Raw genomic sequence first — 16,975 nt, 5'->3', positions numbered from 1 at the left:
GAGAACCAAAACCTAAGACCTCTCACGATCTACCTTTAGTGTTCTCTTCTCTTTTGTAGGAATTTCAAGATGTTTTCCCCGATGAGCTACCTCCAGGTCTACCTCCTCTACGAGGCATTGAACACCAAATCGACCTCATTCCTGGAGCACCACTACGAAACAAAGCTCCGTACCGCATCAACCCCGAAGAAACTAAGGAGATCCAACGGCAAGTATAACAACTAATCGACAACGGACATGTACATGATAGCTTAAGCCCTTGTGCCGTTCCCGTTATACTTGTGCCCAAGCAAGACAGTAGTTTTCGCATGTGCTCGGATTGTAGACCTATGAATTCTATTACCGTTTGTTATAGGCATCCCATTCGTCGCCTAGATGATATGCTTGATGAACTTAGCGGTGCCACCATTTTCTCAAAAAATGATCTTAAAAGTGGCTATTATCAAATCCGCATACAAGAAGGTGATGAATGGAAACCGCTTTCAAAACCAAATTTGGCTTGTACGAGTGGTTGGTTATGCCTATGGGTTTATCAGAAGCTCCCGGTACTTTCATGCATCTTATGCATTTTGTGCTTCGTCCTTACATTGGAGTGTTTGTTGTTGTTTACTTTGATGACATTCTTGTTTTTAGCAAATTCATGAAAGAGCATATAAATCATGTTAGGGCTGTTTTGCAAACCCTTCGCAAGGAACGTCTTTATGCCAACATGAAAAAGTGCACATTTGGTGTTGACAAGCTTGTTTTCTTGGGTTTCATTGTTTCTTCCAAGGGTGTCCATGTTGATGAATCTAAAATTGAGGCAATTAAAACTTGGCCCCAACCCACCAATTTGCAACAAGTGCATAGCTTTCTTGGCCTTGCAGGTTTCTATCGTTGCTTTGTGAAAGACTTTAGCACCATCGCCGCACCTATGCATGCTTTGAGTAAGAAAAATGCCCCTTTTGTTTGTGGACCCTTGCAATCTACCGCTTTTGATGAGCTAAAATCTTTGCTTACTCATGCTCCGGTTCTTGCTTTACCCAACTTTGACAAAACTTTTGAGGTTCATTGTGATGCAAGTGGCACCGGAATTGGTGGAGTTTTGATGCAAGAAAACGAGCCATTGCATATTTTAGTGAAAAACTCTCCAGTGCTCAACTTAACTATCCCATCCATGACAAAGAATTCTATGCTTTAGTGCATGTGCCACATGTTTGGGAACATTATCTTAGACCTCGTGAGTTTTTCATACATACCGATCATGAAACGCTTAAGTACATAAAAGGCCAAACTAAGTTGAACAAGTGTCATGCCAAATGGAGTGAATTTATTGAATCTTTCCCCTATGTGATCAAGTACATTAAGGGTAAGGAAAATGTAGTTGCGGATGCACTTTCACGCATATGCACGCTTGTCACTAAACTTGAATTGAATGTTGTTGGCTTTGAGCACATAAAAGGCTTGTATGCGAATGATCCTTCCTTTGCTACTCCTTATGCTAAGTGTTTGACGCATACATCTTGGGAACGATATTACATCAAGGATGATTATCTTATGAGAGCTAGCAAACTATGCATTCCCGAGTCTTCTCTTCGTTTGCTCCTTTTGCAAGAGGTGCATGGAGGCGGACTCATGGGACACTTTGGACGTGACAAGACATTTGCCACGCTCTCCAAGAACTACTTTTGGTCCAAGATGTTCCGCAACGTCTCACGCTTGACCAACCGATGCTCTACATGTCACAAAGCTAAGTCTAGAGCTCAATCCCATGGTCTTTACATGCCTCTTCCTATTCATTATCAACCTTGGGAAGATATTTGCATGGATTTTGTACTTGGTTTGCCTAGAACTCAAAATGGCAAGGATTCCGTGTTTGTTGTTGTGGACCGGTTTTATAAGATGGCACATTTCATTCCATGCAACAAGATAGACGATGCTTCACATGTTGCAAATCTCCTTTGTAGGGAAATATTGCGACTCCATGGAGTATGAAATACAACCGTCTTGGACCGCGACGTCAATTTCTTGAGTTACTTTTGGAAGACACTATGCGGCAAGCTCGGAATCAAGCTCTTGTTCTCGTCGGCATACCATCCTCAAACCGACGGCCAAACGGAGGTGACGAACCGTACACTCTCCACTCTACTTCGTGTGTTGATCAAGAAGAACGTCAAGGAGTGGGAAGAGTGTCTACCTATCACCGAGTACGCCTAAAACCGTGCAAGACATTCGACTACCGGCAAGTCCCCTTTCAAGGTCGTCTATGGCTTCAACTCGTTGTCCCCATTGGACATTCTACCTCTTCCTCTACAAGAGCGCACCAACCTCGATGCAAGCGCACGTGCAAGCTACATCAAGAAGATGCATGAAGTTACAAGGACAACCATCGAGCGCCAAGTACAATGACTAGTGACAAAGCTCAACATCAACAAGAACCCCATTATATTCAACATTGGAGATCTCGTGTGGCTACACCTTTGCAAGGACCGCTTCCCCAACAAACGCAAGTCCAAACTCCTTCCTCGAGCCGATGGACCCTTGAAGGTGCTAGCATGCTACAACAACAACGCTTACAAGATTGATCTCCCACGCGACAAGTACAATGTGAGCGACATCTTCAACATCAATGATCTCTCCCCGTACCATGATGATGAGGATTTCGATCCGAGGTCAGTTCTTTCCCAAGGGAGGGGAGATGATGCGGAGCACCATACGGTCATCCCCATGGACCTACCATCGTCCTGCCAAGCACCAAGAGGACCCATGAAAAGAGCATGAGCTAGAGCTCTCGAGACTGAGGTGACTTCTCTCCTTAGTGATATCTCATATGATCCTCTCGAGACATGGCTACTACCTAAGTACGGAATGTTGTGCATGATTAGGTACCAAGAGGACCCTCCTGAGGATGCACGTGAAGATGGTCAAGCCCCCAAGTCCATGGAAGAAGAGAACCAACAGAAGAAGGCGAGGACAGCTTCCAGGCCCCGGACATCCGTCCATGGCCCCGGACATCCGGCCCCTGGAGATCTACCCCGCAGCCAGGGATCTGTAGCAGAAGCTACAGGGCCCGGACATCCGGCGTCTAGCTTGGACATCCGGCCCTTTGCCCCAGAAATCCGGCCGCCAGCCTAAACATCCGGACAAGCCATCCAGGGAGGACAGAAGGCTGCCCCGTTGGCCCGGACATCCAGCCATCACTCCGGACATCCCGCCCCTTCGCCCGGACATCTGGCCCCGCCTATCCAGAGAGCACTGAGGCCGACTCCACCATCCCGGACATTCGGCCCCCTAGCCCGGACATCTGGCGTCTCGGGAAGGCCCGGACATCCGGCCCGATGCCCGGACATCTGTTCCCCCTGCCTGCGTGCAGCGCATCCAGGCCGTGGCCCATGTACCCCTTCGCCGCTTAGACTATATATACTTCCTCTCCACCTACGTTTTAGGGTTAGCATTGATTTAGCTCATTTGTGAGATAGAGCCTCACTCATCCATCCAGATCTACTCCTCGTGAGGGACCGACACCTCTTCGGAGAAGATCCACCTGGATTCAAGACCTCCATCCGGAGAAGACCATCATCAAGACCTCCTCACGGAGAAGAACCGGTTACCCTATGTATCGTCCTTTGTTGGACTTGGATCTTGTATCTCTCCTTGTGTTTCGATGATCTAGCACATGTGTGACTTTGTTCTAGTTGGTTGAGTGATTTCTCGTGTTTTTCTCTTGCTCCCCTCGTGTTCTTCGTGTTCCTCATAGGGATCCGCTCCAAATGTGAAAGATCGGCCTCTAGGGTTCTACCCTACATCAAAATGTCTCATCATAAACACGCCCATGCTCTTGCTGAAAGCCGCGAGCCACAAGACGAGCTTTATAATAGTCGAGAGAACCATCACAGCACGTCTTAATCTTAAAGACCCACTTACAAGTGATGGGACAAACATGGGGAGGAAGAGAAACCAGATCCCATGTGCTGTTGCGCTCAAGTGCGGCAATCTCCTCTGCCATCGCAAACTGCCATTCAGGATGAACAATAGCATCACGATAAGAGGTAGGATCAAGTACAACCGAAAGGACATATAGGCTAGGAGAATAGCAGACAGGAGGAGGGAAAGGTCAAGCCCGAAGACCATAAGTCGGCTGGGACGAGGAAGACGGTGCACCAGAAGTAGATGGCACGTCAATAGATTCATCCATAACACATCGATGACGGGTATAACGAAAAGGAAAAGTGGGATGAGAAGGAACCACCAGAGGTGATGTAGATGGAGAAGACATCGGTGATGAAGGTGGAGTGTCATGCAATAAGGAAGGAGAAGAAGAGAGGAGAAGATGGTGTTGGATCTGCAATAGTGGGACGAGAAGGAGGAGTAGGAAATTGAGGCACAGACAGAGGTGTATCAAGAAACGTGAGAAAAGTGATATCCTCTACTGAAAAGGTCGAAGAGGATGGTCGTGGGTAGAATGGACGAGACTCAACAAAAGTCACATCCCTAGAAATACGCATCCGTAGGCCGACAGGATCCCAACACCGATAACCCTTATGTTCATCACTGTAGCCCAGAAAAAGACACTCGGCAGACTGAGCGCTTAGTTTGGTGCATTCTCGGGGGGCAAGGAGAACATAAGAAACACAACCAAACATTTGAAGAGCAGAATAATCAGGAGAACGATCAGAAAGATGCTCTAGAGGAATACCTCCCTGTAGAGCAGATGAGGGTTGAATGTTTATGAGATATCTGGCAGTGGAGACAGCCTCAACCCAGAAATGAGGCGGAAGAGAGGCGGAAATTATCATCGCACGAGATGTCTCAAGAAGGTGACGATGCTTGCGCTCAGCCATGCCATTCTGAGGATGAGCACCGGGACAAGAGAACTGAGCAAGAGTACCCTGCTCAGCAAGAAAACCACGCAACATTTTGGAGATATACCCGCCAGCAGAATCAACATGAAACACGCGAATAGGTGTAGAGAACTGAGTGTGGACCATGGCATGAAAACGCTTATAACAGAGAGAACCTCGCTACAAGAAGACATGAAGTAAAGCCAACTGTAGTGATAGAAATCATCTATAAAAATAATATAGTAGCGATGGCCCCCTTTGGAAGAGAAGGAAGTCGGACCCCTCAGATCTGAATGTACTAAATCAAAAGGGTGCTGAGACACTGACTCGCTAGTAGGATAAGGTAACTGAACTTGTTTACCAAGCCTCAACCCTAACACTGTAAGGAGACATCTCCTGAGATAGACCCCAAAGGACCACGACGAACTAAAGACGATAGTCAAGAACCACAATGGTGATTGATATGTCTCCAACGTATCTATAATTTTTGATTGTTCCTGTAACGCCCCGAGACCGATGCGCCAGGTGTCTTCCAGTTAATCGCCGTCGTTTCCATGTCATTCGCTTGCATGTTGCACCTTGCCATGTCATCATGTGCATTTCATCTGCATGTCTTTCAAAACTTGCATCCATTCGGGTCTCCCAGTTCTCTCTATTGTCCGTTATAAGCACAGACACACTCGCACGAAACCGTCGCACCTCCCAGATCTTGTTTTGTGAGCCGCAGAAAAACATTCTCGGAATGGGCCGAGAGTTGACGAGTGGTCTTGGTGTATCACCAGTAGACCGCCTATCAAATTTCGTTCCATTTGGAGGTCGTTTGATGCCCCAATGGTTAATCACGTTAACCGTCGGACCCCTTTCTCTTTGCAGCACAGCACCCCTCCACAACAACCCACTAGCCCATATAAACCCCCTCCATGCTATTCACCGTTGGATCTCGATAGTGTGGGCGAAAACCGCTCCTCAATAGCCCTCTCCTAGCTCCGTCTACCTATAAAAATGTCCCATCCCCCTAATTTTTCGGCAAACCCTAGCCCCTCTCCTCCCACTGCACCGGACACATCAGGCCCCGCCGCCAAACGTGTCCATCGCCGCCTCCCATGCCAATGGCGTCGCACCACCTGTCTGTCCACCACCGCCAGCTGCCCTGGGCTCACGAGCCCCAGGCGCGGCCCACCCGAGCCCGTCCGCCACCCGCGAAGTCCATCGCCGCTGCGCGCCCGCAGGCCAGCGCCCGCCTCCGCCGCCTCAAACCTCGCCATACGCCACCTCCGCCTCCACTGCCATCGCCCAGCGTCGCCCCGCGCCTCGCCGCCGACCACCGTGTTGCACGCCGTCGCCCTGCACCACCTCCGCCTCCCGCACCGGCCTCACGCACCGCCCGAGCTCCACCCCTGCCGCCGCCGTGGATCCAGGGCCACCGCCCATGCGCGCCACCTCGCCAGAGTCCGCCCCCGTGCCGCCCTCTGCCATGGTTGCTGCCTCGCCTCTGGCTAGATCCGGGCCGGCACTGCCCAGATCTGGCTGCCCTGCGCCGCCCCGCCATCGTCAAGCCTCGCAGCCGGCCTCCCCTGCTCGCTGGAGCCGCGTCGCCGGCCGCCTTGCCGCCGCTGGCCTTTGATCCAGACGGGTGGGATGAGATCCACCCATCCCGCCAACCAAACAGGCCCGTGTCCCGGACCGGCTCATCCCGCTGAACCGCCCCGTCCCGTTCCCCCAAGGTCAGATTTTCTCCGTCTTTTCTGTAATCATATCATATATGCATGTTTGTAATGCCATAACTTTGTGCATGTTGCTCTGTTTGCATGCATGACATGTCAAAATGTTCATCTCTTGGTGCTTGCCATGATGGTTGCATTTTCATTAGTGTTACCATTCATATAGATGCGTTAATAATTGTTGCAAAACTGCAAAGTGATATAAACTGCTGAAATCTATTGCCTGTTAACATCATTTAGGCATCTTGTGAGTGTTGTAACTTTGTCCCCATTGATCCTATGGTGATGATCTTGATATGGAAGTGTTCAGCTGAGACTGCTATAAATGTTGTTGTGCTTTGGATTCATGTTAGGGTGCCTCTTGATATGTTAAACCCTGTTGCAAATGTGCTTGCTGATGTTAAATGCTGAAAACTGCTATAACTTGCCCTTTAGTCATTTTTATATCTTTTTGTGAGATTTTCTTTTGATCATCATGTCAACATGTTTTAGGAGAATAATCATGTCGTATTTGTAGTTGTACACTCCATTTATTTTGATATGCCTTGTGGTGAGTGCATCAAGCTTGTGTAGTGGGCAAATTGCTGTTAATGTTCTGCTAAGTCTAAATCTGTTATATCATGTTGCTATGTTTGCTTGATGCCACCATCATATCCATGCATAATATGGATATGCCTAGTTGACATGTTTTGATTTCCATGTTATGCTCTATCATGCCATGCCATTTGATTCCTCATATATGTCTTGTAGAATATGTTTTCATTGCTATGAACTTGCCTAAATAATGTTCTAGTTTTGTGTTAACTTCATGATGCCATGTTGTGAGCTTGATATTAATTAATTTATGCCTCTTTTGGAGATGCTACAATTACATGAATTGACTTATTCTATGAGTGCTTTGATTACATGCCAAGTTTGTTAATTTTGGACTTCATATGACCTCTATTCCAAACTTGCAAACATGCTATGATGATGTTGTTGTTTTACAGTTATTGAAAATTGTCGGCGTTCTGGGAACGGGGGTACCCAGACTTACCTGCCTGCGGCGTGGCTCAAGCAATGGCCCAGTGCAGCCCATCTTCATCAACGCAAACTCAAGACCCTCATGAGGGGCCAAGCCTCGCGGGGCAGACGACGCAAGGCTTCCTCAGGAGCGTCCTCGCCAGGCAGGCTCGCGAGGAGGCAGAGAGATCAAGGCAAGGGTACCTCGCGAGGTGCTCATGACGCAAGACATGATGATCAAGACCAGGCGGGCTCCAGGCGGGCGTCGGCCTGCGCAGTGTCCTTGTTTCCTCTTTGGTGCAAAGGGGGCAAGCGCAGGCGTGGAGTACCGAGGCATCAGGCAAAGGTTACCATTTCGGTGCAACGAGACCAAGACTAGCAGAGCGGTGGGATGGAGGTCACCGTGGAGCCCAAGACGGCGTCATTGCCAGTGCCTTTGGCAGCCGAAGACCAACTTTAGTCAGGATAACTTGTACTAGATGTTCCCCTTCAAAATGGCCGTTGTTGGCACCCTTCCCGCTCAATATTTGGGAACAGGATCAGGGACTCTTTATATAGAGTTAGCCACCATAGTAGAGGACATCTCATACAGTCCCCTTCAGATCGAGAGGCGATCGAACTCCCCCAAGCAGTTCATCGCACCAGCCAAGAACACCTCTCACGAGGCTGTTCTTCCCCTTGTACTGTTCATCATCAGCCCCTGAGGCAATCCACCACACCACACACTGGAGTAGGGTATTACACCACAACAGTGGCCCGAACCAGTATAAATCTTGTGTCTCTCGTGTTGTTCATCGTTTAGCTTAGATTCTCGCGAGGTGATTGGACGTGGATTGGTAGGGGGAAGATCCTCGCGTGCACCCCAAAGTTCGAACCTTAAGGGTCTGCCGGAACCCAACATCCAACATTTGGCGCGCCAGGTAGGGGTGCACCGGAATCTTTCTTCCGCTGTTCCGCATTTGATCATCCGTCGTGTCCATGGCTGACACTCGCCGGGCTCGTGCTGAGCGTCGGGCTGCTCTCGCTGCCCGCGTCGCCCAGACCGCTCCCGTCGGCAGGTGTCCCCGTCGTTCCCCGTCGCCTGCCGCCAACGCCACCACCGGCCCGGCGGGGAACGAGCAGCAGGCCTCGTCGCTGCATCCCTCGATGCGGTGGGAAGGCCGCACCGCCACCCCATCACTGACTCTAGCTGGTTCGTCGTCCCATGCATGTCACGCTCCCACGGACGCACACACCGCGTTGCTCCTGGCATGTGAGCTCCTACACTACCATCCCATCGACGACCTCTACGAGGAGTGGCTTGCTCGCATCACCGAGCTCTTCAGCACCGCAGGGGCTCCCCTGCGCCGTCCCTCTCGCTGCCTCGCCCTCCGTCCTGCGCGGGTGATGCAGCTCAGGAGGTGCCTCCGCCACCTCCTCCCCAAGAAGGCGCCCTGGCTCCAAGGCGTGCGGCCCCTGGACGAGATCCGCCGCGTCCAGTGCCCGCGCGACAAGAAAGAAGCTGCCAAGAAATCCCTCGTCCCCAAGAAGGTGCTCGCGTGTTTTTCCGCACCGGCACGCCATGACCGCATCCCTGTGCCAGCACGTCAGACCTTGCGCTGCTCCTGGCAGCGGCGCACGAGAATCCCCAGGAGCAAGCCCCGCGTCAGCAGTGAGCCCCGGTGGCCACCGCAGGCTGCTGTGCCTTCACCACCGAGCTACGCAGTGTCGCCTGGCCGGGCAAGTTCAAGCCGGACCTGCCTCCTTGCTATGACGGCACTGCCGACCCCGCGAAGTTCCTGCAGCTCTACGAGCTGGGCATTGAAGCCGCCAACGGGGACGAAAAGGTCATGGCAAACTGGTTTCCCATAGCTCTCAAGGACGGTGCCCGCACCTGGCTCCTGAACCTCCCTCCTGGCACGATCTCCTCCTAGGCCGAGATGCGCACCCGCTTCATCGCCAACTTTTAGGGCACTCGCGACCATCCGTCGGCCATGGGTGACCTGCGCCGCATCAAGCAGCAACCCGGAGAGACCTTGCAGAAGTACATCCAGCGTTTCAACAACGCTCGCCTCAAGATTCCCAAGGTGACCGAGGAGGCCATCATCTCGGTGTTCTCTGACGGCGTCCGCGACGTCAAGATGAAGGAGGAACTGGCAATCCACGAAGATCTGTGCACGTCTCTGGAGTTGTTCAACCTGGCGACCAAGTGCGCAAGGGCTGAGGAGGGATGCCTCTCCCTTCTCGAGCTCCCAGCTGCAGATCCAGAACAGAAGAAAGCCAAAGCCAAGGACGTGAAACGCAAAGGAGCGGTTGTGCTCGTAGCAGAGCCGGATACGAAGCGCGGCAGGGACCAGCCGGAGTCGTCCAAGGGCAGCCGGTACTGCGTGTACCACGATCTCCACACCCACAACACCAACGAATGCCAAGAGCTTAGGGCCGTGCGAGAAGGCCGTGTCGGTCGATGCCCCGAGCGCAATGATCGGGGCTACGGTCGAGGTGGAGGAAGAGGTGGAGGATGATGGGACGACCGTGGCCCTCGCCATGGGTGGCATGACCGACCTCGCGAGGACTGCTGGCAGGACCAGCCTCACGGGGGGGGCTTGGAGAGATCAGCCTCGTGAGGATTGCCCATAAGGCAACCCAGGCCTTCCTCCTCTGCCACCACCACCGCCAAGAAGGAATTACGACCATCATCGGGACGAGGGGGCTGGGGGCTTCCAGGAGCCGCGTGTTATCGCTTGCATCTTGGGCGGTGCCCAGGCCCCAGCCTCCCAGCGCATCTTCAAGCAGTTTGCTCGCGAGGTGAATGTAGTCCTCCCCAAGCTCGAGGCCACGCGCCCTCTCAGGTGGTCCACGTGCGCCATCACGTTCAGCTCAGCGGATCAGCTCAAGTGCGCGGCAACAGCCGGTGTCCTCCCAATGCTCTGTTCCCCAGTCATCAGCAATGTGCAAGTTACCAGGACCCTCATCGACGGCAGAGCGGGGCTCAACGTCCTGTCCATCGAGACGTTCACCAATCTCCAAGTGACATACGATCAGCTTCAGCCGACCAATCCTTTCTCAGGGGTCATTGATGGTTCCACTGTCCCGATAGAGCAGGTCCGCCTCCCTGTCACCTTTTGACAGTGCAAGAACTACCGTACCGAGCGCATTGACTTCGACATCGTCCACATTCGTCTGCCATACAATGCCATCCTCGGATATGCAGCCCTGGACAAGTTCATGGCAGTGACTCACCATGGCTACAACGTCCTCAAGATGCCAGGAAGCGGTGGAGTCATCACGGTCCCCTGTGAAGAGAAGGATGCGGTGTGCTCTCTTGAGCGCGCCTTCCAAGCTGCGTCGATCGAGGACCCAGACAGCAAGAGTGGAAACCCTCCTAAAGCAGCTCCCAAGAAGAAGAAGACATCACCCAGCTCAAGGCCTCAGGAGGAAGGCACCTCCGGAGGCGCCGCGCCAGGATCTGCGCACATCCAAGGGGCGCCGCCCTCCGTCGCATAGGAAGGCACGCCCGGCGCCCTCCTCGGGCAAGGCTCGGGGACTCTCTCCTGGAGGGTCAGTGACTTTGCCAAGATCAGGAGGGAGGCGCTCGGGCACCACTTGGAGGTGTGCTTCGCGGCACGTTTCCCTCAGGAAGGCATAAGGCAAGGAGGGCCCAACTGAGGGAGTCCTGGATTAGGGGGTATCCGGACAGTCGGACTATATACATCGTCCGGACTATTGAAGCGTGAAGATACAAGACTCAAGACTCCGCCCCGTGTCCGGATGGGACTCTCCTTTGCGTGGAAGACAAGCTTGGCGATCCGGATATTGTGTTTCCTTCCTTGTAACCGACTCCATGTAAACCCTAGCCCTCTCCGGTGTCTATATAAACCGGAGAGGTTGGTCCTCAAAAGGCCGATCACAATTACAATCATAATCATCATAGGCTAGCTTCTAGGGTTTAGCCTCTACGATCTCGTGGTAGATCTACTATTGTACTACCCATATCATCAATATTAATCAAGCAGGAAGTAGGGTTTTACCTCCATCGAGAGGGCCCGAACCTGGGTAAACATTGTGTCCCTCGCTTCCTGTTACCATCAGCCTATGACGCACAGATCGGGACCCCCTACCCGAGATCCGCCGGTTTTGACACCGACATTGGTGCTTTCATTGAGAGTTCCTCTGTGTAGTCGCTGCAAGGCTCGATGGCTCCTTTAATCGTTGTCAACAACATGGTCCAGGGTGAGACTTATCTCCCTGAACAGATCTTCGTGTTCGGCGGTTTCGCACTGCAGGCCAATTTGCTTGGCCATCGGGAGCAGATCAATAGCTACGCCACTGGCCACTAGATCAGGTTCGGAAACCTGAACTTCACGGCGGATATTCGCAGAGACTTGATCTTCGACCGATTCGGGCCTGTGCCAGGAGCACCGGACAGTCACGATAAGCACGCCTTAGACCTACTGTCGGACAATGCTCGGGACATCACCCCTACAGCAGCCCCGGGCCTAAATCCGGAGCAGGCTGCATTGCCTAAGGAGGGAGGGATGGACCCCACCTCACAGGCCGCACACTCATCGGCGGTGGAGCCAAACACAGGCCTCACCTCTGTGGAAGCCTGTGACTCCGGACCCCCGGACTCGTATCCGGTTGTTGGTTCAAGTCCGCGCACTCTCGAGCCAGTCGAGCCAGGTTGGGCTCCGATAATGGAGTTTACCGCCGCGGACATCTTCCAGCACTCGCCCTTTGGCGACATGCTGAACTCATTAAAGTCTCTCTCTTTGTCAGGAGGCTCTAGGCCGAACTATGTCCAGCTTGAGTGGGAAGCAGGCGACGAAGGAATTCGTTGCCCACCCACCACCCACTTCATAGCACGATCGATGATCTAACCGACGTGCTTGACTTTGACTTCGAAGACCTCGACGGTATGGACGACGATGCGGGAGAAGTACAGGAACCACCGCTCACAGGACTGTGGATAGCCAGCTCCTCATACGATATATATATGGTGGACACTCCGAAGGAAACCAATGGTGCTGAGGCAGGGAGGATAACCCCCCGGGGAAAAAAGCAAAGCATGGGCGTCGTCAACACCACTCCAAGCCCCGCCACAGCAATACCGGCATAGGAGACGGAAACAATCCGGAGGGCGCCAAAGATGGATACAACCCCGATCAGCGTGCCTTTAAGTAGGCCGGACTGGCCATGGTGGGATAATTGGAAAGGGACAACTATACGCCCCCCTCCGAGGACAGGGTAAGCCTCGGCAATGACGAATTCGGCGTGCCTGAAGACCTGGTTGAGCAAGTTCGCTTCAAGCAACGACTCATGGCCACGACAAGGAGCCTGCAGAGGAAGCAGCAGCAGCTTAAAGCTGACCAAGATCCGCTCGTTGTCAGGTGGACCAAGGTACTGGCCACCGAAAAATACGGACTCGACCGCCCCGACAAAGGGCACACACGACACAACTGGCTACCTCAACCTAGGCAGGAAAACCCAAGGCGCATACCCCGACGTTAACACATTACTACGGTCCAAGACAATACGAAGGACACACGAAGAGGCATCCTCAAGCCTCGGTGCAATGGTCATAAATGCCAAGTCAGAGAAGCTGGTGCCAAGTCCAGCAACTCCCAGTCCGGTAAGCGGACAAAGAACAACTCAAGCCTATCCGGCCCGAGCCACACAGTCGATCAACCATGTGAAATTCATGGTACTCCTAGAAGGACGGCAAAGCATACCAATAGAGAATGCCGGATCCTCAAAACAAAGCGGCAGGTTGTGTGCCGGAAACAATGAGGGGAGGCGTCTAATCAAGAGACCCCCCCCCAGAGCATGAAAGTACGGCCGATCGCCCCTGATCACATCAACCACTGCAATTCAATTGCGGTACCTCTAGACCTAGTAGTCCGGGGGCTCCATAACATCTAAAGCCCTCGCGGGTATGAAACCACAAATAACATCTTTTAAAAGATGCCAGGTGCAGAAGCCATGTTTTATTGGCCCACCACTCTAACGGTGACCTTCGGATCACCAAAAACTGTAACGCCAAAGAATAAATATCCGGCACCTTCCCCTCATACGGTAATTTACCATATGCTAACGGGATGAACCACATTGACTAGAATCCACGTGGTAAACCATTAGGCCAACACCGCGTGATATAACCACACCTATGGGCAAGGCCGAACCCCACCCTGAGAGCGGAAATCATACAGCTGCCGGAGTAGCGAGTCGCGCATGCCTATCAAAATTCTGATATGACAGCCAACTATCCGGACACCGATCGAGGAGTCCGCGCTACTTCACGGCATATCGGCTGGGCTAACCAGGGACCGATCAGGAACCCTTGGACCAGCCAAAAGAGGACGTTCAGCTGCCTACAAGTAATTGCCTTTACAGACTAACCTTGATGCAGAACAAGATTGGCGACGTGGAATCGGCCCGGACACACAAGGGAAGGAACATGCATGTGACCCCCCTAAAGAAGGCAGTCCGGATTCACTTTAGATTCACTCACAGCCCCCTCCAGTCCAGTCACCACAGGTTCCGCCGAAAACACCTCTTGTTATAATCATAAATCGTACTCATATGCATAGACATATCATCTTACTACAATGCGTAGACTTAAATAACACTTACCGGTCGTCGTTTTTCATCGACACCTCGTGTTACGCCCGATTATGCCAGGGGCTTCACAATATGGCAATAAAGTCCGACCACCTTCTCGGCCACTCGGCACCCCAAACTTATAGCACTATATGCATCAGCTCCGAATCATGTCTTGGGTCATTGGTTTGGTTTGCCCGGCTCCCTTGTTTTGGTACCTTACGTTCCATTATATCGGCTAAGGTAGCGCAGGGAGAACTACTGCGATTGTGTCCCAGTTCTTCCGGACGAGCACCTTAGTAGAGAAAGCCGAAAACCGACTGTCATGATACAGCGAGAGCCGGTCAGCTGTTCGAGAGGTTGTAAAATCCTTAAAGATTTATTCCGCATAACGCCATTATAAATGTAGAGTGCGATGGATCGGTCTTCCGATCAGGCGCCAATAGAGCGCCTAGTTCGGCCTTCCGAACACTAGGGGCTGCACCGACCATACTCGAATTCCTATGGCTAAGTGAGAGTGGTAAAGCCATATAGTCCGATTGCCTGGTTCGTGGTGAGGAACACCTCCTTAAAAGGACCCAGCCATGGGACAAAGAGTGTTCAGGTATGACCCGAACACCCCCGAATTTCTTTCGTGGGGGCAGAAGCCGACGACTGGCCAACTCTCAGTATTTAAATACACTAAACAGCCGCATAGGAAGGACAAGTGTTCAAAAAAACATGCAATAAATAATAAAAGCACCAGTATCCGATATTACAAAGAACGACACGAATGCCCTCAGGGAAATATAATGTCTTTCGTACACTTATCCGCCGCAAGGTGGGCTCCCTTCAGTACACCTTCATAGTACAGTTCAGGCTTGCGGTGCTCCTTCCCCTCCGGCGGCCCCTCAATCATCAGCTTCTCCGCCTCAAGCTTTCCCCAATGCACTTTTGCACGGGCGAATGCCATGTGCGCACCTTCTATACAGACTGATCGCTTGATAAGATCAAGCCGAGGACAGGCGCCCACAATCCGCTTCACGAGTCCAAAGTAACTGCTTGGAATTGGTTCCGCGAGCCACAGCCGGACAACCAAGTCCTTCATGGCTAGTTCGGTCGCCTGGTGCAGTTCGACCAGCTACTTCAGCTGATCGACAAAAGGCACCGGATAGTTCGGCGCCAAATACTGCGACCAGAAGTTCCTCTCCGCAGACTTCTTCTCCTCGGTCCGGTAGAATTGGGCGGCATCTGATATGCTGTGAGGCAGATCCACAAACGCCCCTGTGAAAATAAGAATTCAGCTTGTCGCTTAGAGTTCTCCCCGCTATCATGTAAAAATGGCCATAAATATAACAGGCCTTACCAGCCGCAACTTTTTGGGCCTCCTGAATGTCTCGTACAGCACCTCGGGCTTCTTCCCGAGCATCTTCCGCGGCTTGGAGAGCTTGGGCGAGTTCAGACTCTTTCCCTACTAGACTCTACTCCAAGCCCTCGCTTTTCTTCACAGCCTCCTGGAGCTCCCGTTCAGCGGTCATGACCCTGGCCTCGTGTTTTTCACGAAGCGCCTGTTCGGCGGCAGCCTTCTCATTGGCATCAGCCACAGCCTTCTTCAGTGCCTCATACTCGGCACTCCCTCCTAGGGCATACAACACAAATACTTTTCAATAGGCACAATTACTCATTCGTGCCTAACGCAAGACAATGTTTCAACATACCTTGCTTGTCCTCCAAATGTTCTTCACACGGCCAAGTTCCTCCTCGGCCCGTTCCAGGCTCTGCTTCAGTTCGGACACTTCCGCATTATGAGCGGTCGTCTTCTCCGCAGACGCCTATTTTCACACAAAGGGGTATATGTAATTAACAAAGGTTCCCACGAAAATAGAGGATTTGATCCCCTGCCCGGCTCTCTGTTTCACAGGACAGTGTATCAGGGGTTACTACTCATATTATGATGATTCCTCAAAGCTTTCTTGGAAAACATACCTCAAAAGCCTTTATAAGGCCAAGGCAGGACTCATTCAGCCCGCTTTCGGCAGACTAAATCTTTTCAACCACTGCAACCATGAGGGTCCGATGTTCATCGACGATAGACGCATTTTTTAACAATGTCAATAGACTGCTTGGCAGCTCTGCTTGGACAGAGGTTGCCGATGGAGTAGGCAAGCCTCCCACCGTCGAAGGTGGCTGCTCGCCCGATCCTGGAGCCTTAAAAGTCTCCAGGACTGTGTCCGGCCATGGTCTGAACCCAAGATCGCCCCCACCGTCGACACTATTGGGGGCCATTGCTCCCGTGTGTCCGGCTCTGGAGATATGACCCCCCGGTCCGGGTCCTGTTGAGACGACACCTCAGTGTCGCGCATGGACTTTGGGGAAGGGGCCTTTGGAGGCATGTCGCTCGCCAAGGCGTCTGAGCTCAGCGAATCCTTCGACGAGGACTGTCCGGTGTGAGACCTCGCCGTGCTGTATGAGGTACGGCGACAGTTAAAACTACTATGCCCAAACAACCCCAGACGCATGTGCATGTTCGGATTCTGTATACTTATGACTTTTCCAGGGGCTGGGCCCTGAGATCCCACTTCGGGCTGCTATCGGCAGCCGTGGTGGATGCCTCTGGGAGGGAACCTTTCCCCCTCTTGGGCGATTCGACCCCCAGGGATGAGGAGGCCGTCCTTTTCTTCCCACCTCCAGAGTGAGGCTCGTCCTCCTCTGCTTCCTCCTCTTCATCTTCGAAATAAGGAGCGTCGCTAGAGTCTTCGGATTTTGCGTCTGAAGCCTCGCGACGACAGAGGCCACTCTGGGTCTTTTTGACCCTCTTGGAGGCCTCTTTCTTTGGCACCTCGTAAGGCGCTAGGACCAGCATCTTTGTCAGAAGAG

Source organism: Triticum aestivum, chromosome 4B (assembly GCF_018294505.1).
Source record: "Triticum aestivum cultivar Chinese Spring chromosome 4B, IWGSC CS RefSeq v2.1, whole genome shotgun sequence".
NCBI classification, from domain to species: Eukaryota; Viridiplantae; Streptophyta; class Magnoliopsida; order Poales; family Poaceae; genus Triticum; species Triticum aestivum.
Note: the sequence above shows the minus strand (reverse complement) of the source record.